The sequence below is a fragment of the Humulus lupulus genome, chromosome 7 (genome assembly GCF_963169125.1).
Source record: "Humulus lupulus chromosome 7, drHumLupu1.1, whole genome shotgun sequence".
NCBI lineage: Eukaryota > Viridiplantae > Streptophyta > Magnoliopsida > Rosales > Cannabaceae > Humulus > Humulus lupulus.
The window spans coordinates 26,367,590-26,380,528 of NC_084799.1; positions in this window are offsets into that span (position 1 = coordinate 26,367,590).

The following is a 12,939-nucleotide window of genomic DNA, read 5'->3' on the forward strand; positions in this document are numbered from 1 at the left end:
CTTACTTAACATATTTATATATATAGTGTAAAACAAAATTTCTAATTTAAAACGGGAATACTGAAATTTTGAACTTACAAAAACTTTATTAAAAATACATAAATTATTGTCCGTAACTTCAAACCATACAATACTCACACCCAAAAAATTTATTTTACATACTACTTTTAATAATTTTAGTAACAATTTATGTGACGTTATGACACCTTATTGTAGAATTATGGTTTTCTCTAGTGTTAGGCTAATTTTAGCCTACCTTTTTAAGTGTCTTTATCAGTGTCTTTTTAATGGTTTTTGTGTTTTTGGAGCGGATTTATGCTTGTTTTGCTTGATTTCAGGTTAAGCATATGTTTTGGGCATTTGGAGTTGATTGTGGAGAAAATATGCTAAACTGAAGGGTTATTCAAATTTTTGCTGAAATTGTATTAGGGTCGCAGCGCAAGAATTAGAGCCGCGACGCTAATGCGTATTAGAGCCGCGGCGAGCCCTTTTCCAGAAACTCAAGATTTCGCAATTTCCGAGTAGAGCCGCGGCGCAGGAATTGGCGCCGCGGCGCTGACGTCCGTACACCTCAGAATTTTAAGGGCAATTTCGTCATTTTGGGAAAGATATAGAATGAGGTCTTCATTTTTATTTGGGGATCGCGATTTTTGAAAGATAGACAGAAACAAAAAGGGGAAAAACAAGAGAAGAAGAAGCTTGGAGCGAGCGTGGGCGATCTGTGACAATTCTCAATCTAGTTTCATTCTCTTTTTCTTTAATTTTCTATGTTATTGTTTATGTTTAGTTTGATTATGGATATGAATACTGAGATTATGAGCTAAACTCCTATTTAGGGATTTGATGGATATTGACTCAGATTATCCCATGGATTAATGCTATTTGATTATTCCTTCTTCCTTGTTTATGTGATTTGTTCATCTTTGTGCTTAACTCATGTTTGAGATTGATCACCTTAAGCATGATTCATGATCCTAATACGAAATCTGAAAAGTGAATATTAGGAATGCTCTAAATGAATAAACATAGGTTTTGATGTGAAACGAAAGTATTCGCATAGCTTATGTGACTTGTAGATTATTGCTTAATGCGAATTGTTTGTTGTACTATCTCAGAAATGTAATAGTTGACAAAGCAATTTAGTACCTTAATGATCTGAAAATAGTTTAGGTGATTTTATAATCTGTCATCTCATTGGAGGAAGAAGAATAGTTGACTAGTGTTAACAATTGATAACTCTAGAAATTAGAGTTATTTTACCACATTTTTTAAGCTAAAAATGATTTAGTTCTTAAGTTTTTAATTAAATTATTAAGTTTTAATTACTTTTTGAATTTATTAGGCTTATTTTAATTTTATGGATTTTTGTGTGTTTTTATTGTTATATTATTGTAAAATGTTATGGTTTAATTATTTAAAATTAATATTGTTAAGTTAGGAGTAAAAAGATGAAATTTTAAGCTTAAATGTTTAAGTAAATTAAATTTTAACTAATATCTTCATTGAACTTTTGTTGTATATTTCATTAGTGAAAATATTTAGTTTTAATTTAATTTATGTTTGTTTATAGGGAATTTTTTGTATGCTATTTGCTCTTGAAAAGCAAGAAGAATGGAAAAGAAAAATGACATTTTTGTAAAAGAAAAGCAAGATAGTGGCATTTTTTTCAGGCCCATTCCAAGACATTCGCCTGCTACAGTACCGGCCCGCCGGCCTCCAAAGCCCAACCCAGCAATAGTCAGCTTCCCACGCCTGACCATCCACGGCCAACTTCTCTCCCAGGCCCAAGCCTGGGCCCGATTCCAACGCCTGGCAGCAATTACACTCCAAGGCATCACATATGCACATATCACATATGCCCACCTTCAGCTTGCTATCCACGTGACCCAGCTCCCCACACCTCTTGAAGCATATCACCTTCAGCATCTCAACATCACAAGCCAACATCACATGCTGCCTCCTTCACGCCTGAAGCACCAATTACCCAACGTGGGCCAGCCTTACATCCAAGGCCCAACATCAACAAACCAAGCCCAAATCAGGCCCAATCACTTGATACACTCCAAAGTTCAACATTTCCTCCAGCCGCCTGGACCATCAACACCACTTTGCCACAACCACCAATATGGCTAAAAAACCATATTTGTTCCCAATGTCCATTTTTTTCTTTTCACTAAAATATCAACTCACTCTTCCATATTTTTCTCACCTAAATAAACATTCCTAATTCATTTTTTTTACCCTAGCTTTTCACTAATTTTTTACCCAACCAAACATTTCATCTTTCCAATACTCTTACACTTACTCTATTTATCCTACCACTTCCCAACACAATTAAATTAATCAATTTATTTATTTTAATTTGATTAATTTAATCTCCACATTTTGCCTATAAATAGAGTCTTGTAAGACCATTTGGAGGGGCTCTTCTTCTTCATATTTTTCAACCTCTTCTACACATTTTTTCTCTCTTCTTTTCACTAGTTTCTCTCTACCATTTTCATCTTTTGAAGAGCATGTCAAGTATGTTATTTTGTAATTTTTATCTAGTTATGAGCTTCTAATCTTTTTCAAAGGTTATTAAGATGATGATGAAGCAAAATGTAACTAGATAGTATTTTTATTGTATGTTGATTTCCCATTTGTGTAACATTGTTTGTGGATTTTTCTATCAAAGATATGCATTTTTTCATCTATTATTGAGTGTTAAAGCATATTACACTTAGTTCTTCATTATGCAAAAATATGATATTTTTTGATTAAATGTTTTTCATTAAATTGTTCACATCTAATTCTTAGAGCATAAGTATCATATTTTGCCTAAACATAATCTCTTTGTTTTTTTGTAGTTTCATTAGGTTGTAACACAACTAATGCTTAGAAATTATATCTTATAAAAGTGAAGAAAAATCCTACCTTTTTGAAAGAGTAACTTGTGCTTGAATAGAAAATATATTTTGAAAAAATATATAGTGTGATTTATTTCAACTATATTAAAACTTGTGAATCAATATACTTATAAATACTATTGAACTTGCATTTTGTGGATTCTAAAATCTTAATAATCTTATTTTATATATCTCATTTGAAAACAATTTTTCTATTTAATCTTAATTTTTTTTTATTACTTGTGTTTTATTTTTCTAAAACAAAATCTCATCAAATATTTGGAACTAGGTTAGAATATTCTTGCTTTGTTTGAAATAGTTTCTTTTGATGTTAGTCAACTCCCATGGGTTCGACCTCGTACTTACATGAACATTATATTCCGAAACGATTCGTGCACTTGCGAGCTTAATTATTAAAACACCCTCTTTTGGGTCCAACAACAATTGGGTAATCAAAGCAATTGAAATCATATTCCTAATTTCACATCCATTGTTAAACCCTTTTTATTTGTTGTTTTGCTTGTTGTGTTTTCTGCAATTTAATTTTATAAACCAATTTTTATTGTTGCCAAATAGAAATATAAATCCAATTTGGTTAGTACTTAGCTGCAATTCCCTTGGGTTCGACCTCACCTGTGTGAGTTACTACTTGTATGATACGTGCACTTGCGTGTAATATAAATATCGCAACATCTAGCCAATAAACTTATAATATAAAGTTTACAATATACTTTTAAATAAAATATAAATATAAAACCAAGTTTCTCATTTATTCATAAAATAGCATAGCAAAACTCAACTTCCCTTAGGTCAGCCCCATATGTACATTCATGATGGTTTCACGCATACTCATCAACAACTTATACTTAGGGCATCTTACCTATAACACAAACATTATATGATGAGCTAAAGCTCAGTAAGTAGAATAGTTACCTCATATGCATCAAAATAAACGTGCAACATGTTATGTATTTTCTTTCTATTACTTTCATTTTTTTCACTTTCTTTTCTTTGGGCCCTAGAGGATGTTGTTGCCGGCATTATATAGGGAATCGCATTTCCACATAAACATAATCATAATTATAGGGATTTTCTCCCTCATAAATATTCATTGAATAGGGAAATATGTCTCCATTGTTACATTTTGGGACATAGGTCTCCCAAGTAACACCTCTAATTTAATGATTTCAATAACTTATCTGTAAATATTTAGCATGCTTGTGCATAACAAATATAGCATAACAATATGGTAGAATAATTTGTAAAGCATATAAAGACATATAAGACACATAAAAGACTTGTGTTGTTGATGAGAATTTTACTTACCTTGCATCTTGATAAAACAACTGAAATTGTTAGCTTCTTGATAAAAATACAAACTATTAACTTACGAAAATCTACATGATATAATTTTAGTTTATAATTGTTATATACGTAAAATCTACGTGATATAATTTTAGTTTATAATTTTTATTATTCCCTTTTTCCTATTTTATTATATATTTTATGTCCAAGCGTATGGTCATACTATAATTGTCCATGGTAGGATCCCGTTCTAATAGTCGTGGTCATAGTCATATATAAATGTCCATGTCATAATACCAGTCCATAATAATAAGAAACAAGGTCATATAATAAAACTTCATATAATAATACACATAAGGGTATAAAAAGTCCATAATAGTCCAAAGTGAGACCATAGCCTATATAAATTTTAGTATTATAATGACACATTAAAAATAGTTTATATTTTAATTTTGGCATTGTAACAGTATAGTAAAATAATCTATATATAAATTTTAGCATTATAACGACATATTAAAATAATCTATATATAAATTTTGGCATTATAACAACATAGTAAAATAATGTATATATAATTTTTAGCATTGTTGACTGTAGATTTATCCAACGACACAGAGTCAAAACAAACGATGCGAAATGAAAGCTAAACTCAATAAATGTAAACAACACCAAATATTGATAGTGGTTCAGCCCCAAGAATAGTAATGAACTACATCCACTTCGATACTTTTATTAATGTAGAAATTCTCAAACTCACGATCAGATGAATTCTTTGAGTTTCTTCAGTTCAAGAAAGTACAATACTCGTGTATAAAACTTCAGTAATCTCTCTTGGTTAATTCTCGCATCCTCCCCTTAGTGAATCCTAAACCTCTTATTTATAGGCTTAGGATTGTACAGGATGGGTCGTGGGTCTTGCTTAATTTGCGTAACAAACATAACAGGAATATTCAAATATCTAACTTAAAATAGTTACATAAAATCCCTAAAATATTGCCTTTTGAACACCGCTCGGATCACTCGAGCAACACCTTTTCTGATCAGTCTGAAGTTCAGTCGGTCATATCTCTAACGCCAACCTCGTCGAGTGTCGACAAGATGTTTGATATATTTTTCCATCGAATGAACGCCACATGTAATATACTTCTGCCACATCATCATGCTAGTTTTGGGGTTAAACAAGCATTATAATGGCATAGTAAAATAATCTATATATTAATTTTTGCATTATAACAGTATAGTAAAATAATCTATATATAAATTTTGGCATTATAACGACATAGTAAAATAATTTATATATATAAATTTTGGTATTATAACAACATAGTAAAATAATATATATAAATTTTAGCATTATAATGACATAGTAAAATAATCTATATATTAATTTTGGCATTATAACGGCATAGTAATATAATTTATATATAAATTTTAGCTAAATAACTTAACAGAAAGGCTCGGGAAGGAGCTTACCTAAAAGGTATTCGTAAGCTAGCACTACAGACGAAATTTCGCCTAGATCTTAAAGATTTAGAACTTTAAAAGAGTGCTAAAAAGATTTTTAGGCAGAGTGAGAGAAAGAAAATGATTTCTGTAATTCAAAATAAATTTTGGAAGAACCTATTTATAGGAAAACCTTGGGTTACTATGTTGCATAGTAAAATAATAAAATATCCAAAATATCAAGCATAGTAATTTGCTGGAGTCATCACTGCACAAGCGCATTGTATCACTACTGCATCAACATGTGGGAATCATGGGTTGGACCATGCTGTGGGACCCATGCAGATTGTAACACTCTGGTTACTCCAAGACCATTACTGTGATCTTTGAACCGTGCTTAACTCGCTAATCGAGTTCTTTGGTTATAAACGTGCATCTAGGTGTTATTAATAGGTTAAGGTATAAAACCAATCAAAATGAAATGATATATCTTATTTAAAATACAAAATTGTTCATGGGCCCATAAAAACGTTTACAAGTTATTTACAATCCAAAATGGTCATTACAGTTTGAAATTTACAACCCGCTGATATAAGCGGCAAAAATACGGTAAACTCCTTAGCTCCTCCGAGAATTCCTTGGCCGTGGTGGTCAAGCGGTCACATATGTACACATCGCCACCTGAGCTCTCCACTCAAGGCTGGGTGAGCTTTTCTTTCCCTTTACCTGCACCACATAGCACCCATGAGCCAAAGCCCAGCAAGAAAACTCAATACTGCATATATATAATATCAAACGATAATCATGATAATCATCCAGAACTTACAGTCCTAAACTGATGAGTGACAGATGTATAAGTCACTAACATGGGTTCCGCACCCTTTACAAGTGAGTGATCGAGTCACTAGCTTAAACAAAATATGTGACTGATGAGCGAGTGAACAATATAAACCAAGTGAGTGACCACGGGGTCACTACTGTGGGTTCCGTACCCTTAGCCATGTGACGATATGGTCACCTGGGCCTTCTGGCCCTGGCTCTGAGTAACCAGTCATAGAACTAGACTAGCGCTTTTAGTTTTCATCAAACTTAGGGTCGACCCGACATTAATGCTCATGATGAGTCATTCAATGCAGATGTCAATTAGATCTAATCTTTCATCAACTCTGCGTTAATGATGCTTATGCCGCTCCTGATTCTTAGGTCAATAACATACGACCAGTGCTCAAAACTACTGTCGAACTTGACTAGTAAGTCACAGCTTCACAGCTAGTTCTGACACCATTGCTGATTCTGACTAGTAAGTCAGTGCCATTCACAAGTAAGCAAGATTGCTAAGCATTTAATATGCAATCCAAGTCCACATTTATAGACTAAACATGCCTCATGAATAACCATGCATGTCATATATGGGGTGCAATTTTCTTACCTCTGGTTCGAGCGAGAAATAGTAAAAGAACGACCCTTGAGAACGATCAACCTTTTGATTCCTTAGCTAATACCTAGCCATAACCAATTATAACCTCCATTAATGAAAATCAACAATAATAGGGTCTTGACCTAAACCTCACTCCCGGGACCCTGAATTGTACCCAAACAGTGAGTAGATTCGATCCTGAGCCTTAAGGATTGAAACCCCGAGCCAAAAACCCTTAAAAATGCCTAAAACCAAAATCTGAAGGAGCAGCAGCGCTACCCCACTAGCGCCCCAACACTCAAGTCAGCATGAACCACCCCCAGAGTAGCGCTGTAGCGCCCCCTAGTGGGCGCTATAGCGCTACACCCAGACAAAAACACCTTGAAACTTTCCCCCTTCGACTCCACCATTTCAAACCTAAACCAAAGCTTCCAAACCTCATTTTAAGTCCCAATTGAACCCAAAAACCATCTACACATGTCCTAAGCATCACAACCCAAGTAACCCTAGCCAAAAACTCCCATCAATTCCCTTAAACCAATCTAGAAAACCAAGATGAAAACCAAACCAAAAACAGGACAAAGCTAGAGTTTCAATGGCTAGAAAATTACCTCAAGCTCAGATTAGGATCCTCTTCAATGGTGGAACACAATCCTAAGCCCTCAAGGTCCATTTCCCTAGCTTGAATCCTTAAGAAAAGCTCCAAAAATCCAAAAGAAAAAGGGGAAGAAAAGATGTACAGGAGGAATGATTTGGTACTCTGTTTTTGCTAACCTTCCACAGCCTTCCATGGCTTATATAAATCTTAAGGTGAAATGACATTTTTGCCCCTAGGTCATTTAAAGGTTTCTAAAGACTCTCATGGGTAAAACTGTCATTTTCCACCTATTTCGTTAATCATAATTAACACCCTCCAATTCTCGTTATTCTCGATATTCTCAAATACCAATAATTCATATTTCGTTACCCTTTAATTCCCAGCAACGCTCTAATCATTAAAATCACTCCGAGACTCACCACAAGCCCTGAACTTAATCCCATTATGACTAAACTGCTAATTTGCACTCAAAGATCGTCTCATGTCGAATAGCTCGAACAAATCCACATTATAATGTGGCCTCAACAATAGATCACCGACATGCATACAAATATACAATTACGCCCTCAACGGGCCAAATTACCAGAATACCCCTGTGATAAAATGTGGACCCACATGCATGCATTTAACATCATACTATAATATAATTCACATAAACATGCATATAATAGTTTAATGACATAATAAAACAATTATGGCCCTCCCGGCCTACTAATCCAACCATTAAACTGCATTAGGGATTTTGAGACCTGCTATGAATAGTGCCATGAATAGTACTAGCTGAATAGTAACCAAAAATGAAAACTTCCTAATTTTCTTATATTATTTAGTTTAACATTTTTGACTCACAAACTTTTATGGAAAAAAAATATTCTCTAACATCCATAAATTAATTATTCTCATCTGTTAGTTACTTCAACAACTAAGAATTGTTAAAATCCCGCAATAGAAAATTATTTACAATAGCTATATCTTCAACGGTCAGATTATCGTTTCCAACAGTCGGATCACTATTCACCAACGGTTATAACAACTAGTTTTTTTTGTCCTATAAGTTGTTCCTTCAACCATTTACTTGCAACAACTTCTTCATTTCTTACCCTTCTAGATAAATTCATCCTCAAATCATGAATTTCTTTTTATTGCTCATAACTTTAGTGATTGTTTGCTTGTAATTTACATCAGTCTATGGGTATTATACTTATGAAGTCCCCATGGATATTGTAGTTGTGTTTTCATTAGCTATTCTTCCACTTTACTTAATAGATCTAGCCTTCGATTAACATTATATTGTACTAAAAAGTATGAATAAATTATAAGTTCTATTTTTTTATAATACATTTGTAGAAAGACTGAGATTTACAGACTTGGAGCATTATCCTTTGACAAGGTCCTCGGAAGGTAAGACTTTCCGGAGGACTTACTCCTCTGGTGGTGGTGGACCATGACGAGGGTTGGTCTTAACTCTCGTCGAGGTTTAAACAAGTTTCGGGGAACACTAACTAACTTCCCTAGACCACTAATCATTTTTAATTAGTGTCATGTGTCACCCGTTGAAACACATGGACAACAACAACTATCGAATTTTAGTGTCATATTAACAAAGTTATTTGAGTTAAGGCGTGGGTAGCTATGCATATACTTGAGTAGTTTTGAGGACAAAAGAAATATGTAAGTGTCACAATTAAATAAAAAGTTAAGTAATTTTTTTCACAAATATGGAGAGATAGGAAGACTAGGTACCAAATGAGACCACCTATGGGAGCACAAATATACACATCTATATGTATTATGTACATAAATAGATTCGGGGGTGTTTAAACCTCCAACCTTAGTAAACATTGACAAAGTCCTCACCACCCTGTCCAAGGGTGATGTTGGGTTGGGAAGTGTGGTTGAATTAGGGCCAGTCCTAGTCATAGGTGGGCTAGGCCTGTACCTATGGTCCCTAAATAAAAATGCCCATATTTTAAAAAATGTCATTTTTTTTCTATACAAGAAGGCCCAAAAATATTACAAAAATATCATGTAATATATAAATATTATAAAAAATTTCTTTGGGCACCCCAAGCTCACGGGTTGACCTTAGGTTGAATTGCATTATAGTTTTTTATATTTATATATATTTTTGGAAAATTTACACTTGACAACCGTTTTTTGTAACTTAATTACAATAATAACGTGTGTAGTTTTATTTACAATTGTACTATCTTTTTTATACCGTATATAAACTTAAATGGTTATCTCCTATCCTTTCCCTCTCTATCCACCATACTGGGTTTTCACGTGTTTTTAACATTTCTTTCTTTCTCTCTATTCTCATTAACTTCAAAAAGCTTTTCCGACCACACATCTAGTCGGTTGGGCTCAAGAGCGGTATCATCGCGAACTACTGTTCAAGGTGATCATTTTGATATGTGGGAAGCATATGTTTTTTCGCCGTCGCCGGAGAAGTTGACCAGAATAAAAAGTAACATTTTAGTTTCATTTTTATATTTGTTAACCAAAAAGCAACTAAATCTTGAACTTAAACAAAATTTAATATACCAAAATTTGTGTTCTTATTTTACATTTAAAAGATACGGTATGGTATTTTAAACAACTTTAAAGCTATTTTAGAAACATTTCAATTAATTTTTTTTTAAAATAGATTATTTAGGATATTGTTTGGTAACTTTTAAATAGAACATAAGATGACTCTTTTTGGATGTTTGTTGGTTGCTTTAAATTTGTGGCATACCAAAAAATTTAGTCATATATCAAAAGGTAACCAATTGGTATCTTAAATGATTTTAAAAGCAATGAAAATATAGCTTTTAAAAGTAACTATGCAGTATACTGTAGTGTACAAAATCTGTGCATATGTTAAAAAGTCCAACAAATAAGTCATACTAGCCAGCCCAACCCAACCTTAAGGTGCTCACATGTACTAAATGAACCACCCAAATGGTCAGTCCATACCCAGACCTGATTCCTGATACACTCAGTTAGCCGGGGACCTTGAATCGGTCGAGATACATGCAATCCTTCCCATGAATTTTGGAAGGTAATCACTTGGAGCGAGTCTGAGGGTCAGGAAGGCAAGAGGAGCAAGGTTAAAGAAAACAATTATAAGGAATACCCTAGGGGGCTAAGAGCAGATCATCTAATAACCATTACTATGAACACTTTTTTTGACTGGAAATATTCCCTCGAGCTGTTCCAGTCAAGCGAGTTGAACCAATCAGACTGACTTGACCAGACTGTCGAGCTCCACCGTTACCTAACCACGAACCAGTTAGACTGACCTGACCAAATTGTCGAGCTCCACCGTCACCTGACCACGAACCAGTCAGACTGACCTGACTGAACTATCAAGCTCCAATGTCACCCTCATCATCATTCTACTCACTTATTCACTATTACTTACGTTTTTATTTTACTTTCCCTGTATCTTTAACGACAATCTGTCTAACGCCCTGGTTATCCAAGACCGTTACGCTGTGTATTTTAAATAGTGCGTAACTCGCTAAACAAGTCAATAGGCCATAAACGGGCATCTAAATGCGATTAATGGACCAGGATTGAAAAAATTGGTTAAAAGGAATGGATATTTCATTAAAACATTAACCGTACATGGGATCCCATAATAACGTTTAAAAAGTTGTTTACATTTCCAAAATGGTCATTACAACTCAAAAGTTACAATCCGCTGACCTAAGCGACAAAAATAGGGTTTAACCCTAGTTCCTCTGAGAAACTTTGGCCGTGGTGGCCAAGCGGCCGCATATGTACACGTCGCCACCTAAGCTCTCCAACTCATGGCTGGTCCAACTTTTCTTTCTCTTTACCTGCACCACATAGCACCCGTGAGCCATGGCCCAGCAAGAAAACTTTAACATGCTCATAAACAGTGATTAACACCTTTCCATAACATAATAGACATGTCAGCAATAATAACCCTACCCATGCATGCGTACCATTCATATAAATGACTACAGCGCCATATGGGACCAAATGCCACAATAATTGATTACAGAATCATATCGGGGCCTGTTACCCAAGTACATGACTAATAAATCACGCTGGGGCTCTGGGCCCTAGGATCTGGGACTAATAAGTCACCCTGGGGCCCATTGCCCTATCCTCTATATAACCAGCCTTGGAGCTGCCTAGCGTACCTGGCGCTTTAGTTTTCTACGACCATAGGGTCGGACAAGCATATGATGTGTTATATTATTTTATAATATAATGTTTTAGATTAAATAAATGTGACATAGAGTGTCACATATTGTAACATATAATAGAGAGTTACATTATTTGGATATATGTGAAATATCCAAACATGTAACATATTTGGTGTTACAAATTCATCACAAATTTGTAACTCCTAAATATCACCCATTATTGTGTAGATTTGTTGTTACACAATATTGAGATGAATTTCTTAAAGCCATATGAGAAATGGCTGATAGAGATGTGATTTTAACTCCCATATTGTGTATGGAAGTTACAAAATCAAGTGGGAATAAATTGGAACGTTTTGGAAAAAACTGAAAAAATGTGTTGCTGAAATTGACTGAGGGCCGCGGCGCCTGGAACAAGCGCCGCGGCCCTAATGGCTGACAGCTTCATATAATTTCGGTTTTTATCCAATTTTGAACGATTCCAACAGCCATCTAACTCCCAAATCTCTATTTTAATTCCATAAAACACCCAATTAATCATTGGTAATAGCCGTGGGGTTGGTGGAATTTGAAATTCAAAGGGTGTCTCTAAACTCTATAAATGGGAGCATAATGCTCACTTGTAAGACACACCATTTCTATCCACTAGAGCACTTGGCTAGAAACACCTTGAGGCTTGATTATTCTAAAAAGCATTTCCAAAATCTGAGAGAGATCCCTTAGTGCTTGAGTTAGGGGGAAATAAGCTTTTGGACAAAGGTTTTAAATCTTGTTCAAGTTGGTGATCCCCAATCCTCTTCACTTAGGTTGTGTAAGTGAGAGTTTGTTTGTGGTTTATGTTCTTCCTTTTATTCTATTGTTCTTCTTCTTATTCTCTTGTTTTATTTACTTGTATATTTTGTTTAAGAGTTGTAATCTCTTCATTTGGTCCAAACACTTTATTTTATTTGTAACTTTTGTTTTGAGTTGTACTTTACTATTCTCTTCTTCTTCATCATCTTCTTCATTTCCTTTGTTTTATTTGTATTTTCAGTTATAGAGTTGTAACACTTTATTTAATCAATCTTGTCCATTGTAATATTTTGCATAGAGTTGTAACATTATCTTACCATTTCCATTGAG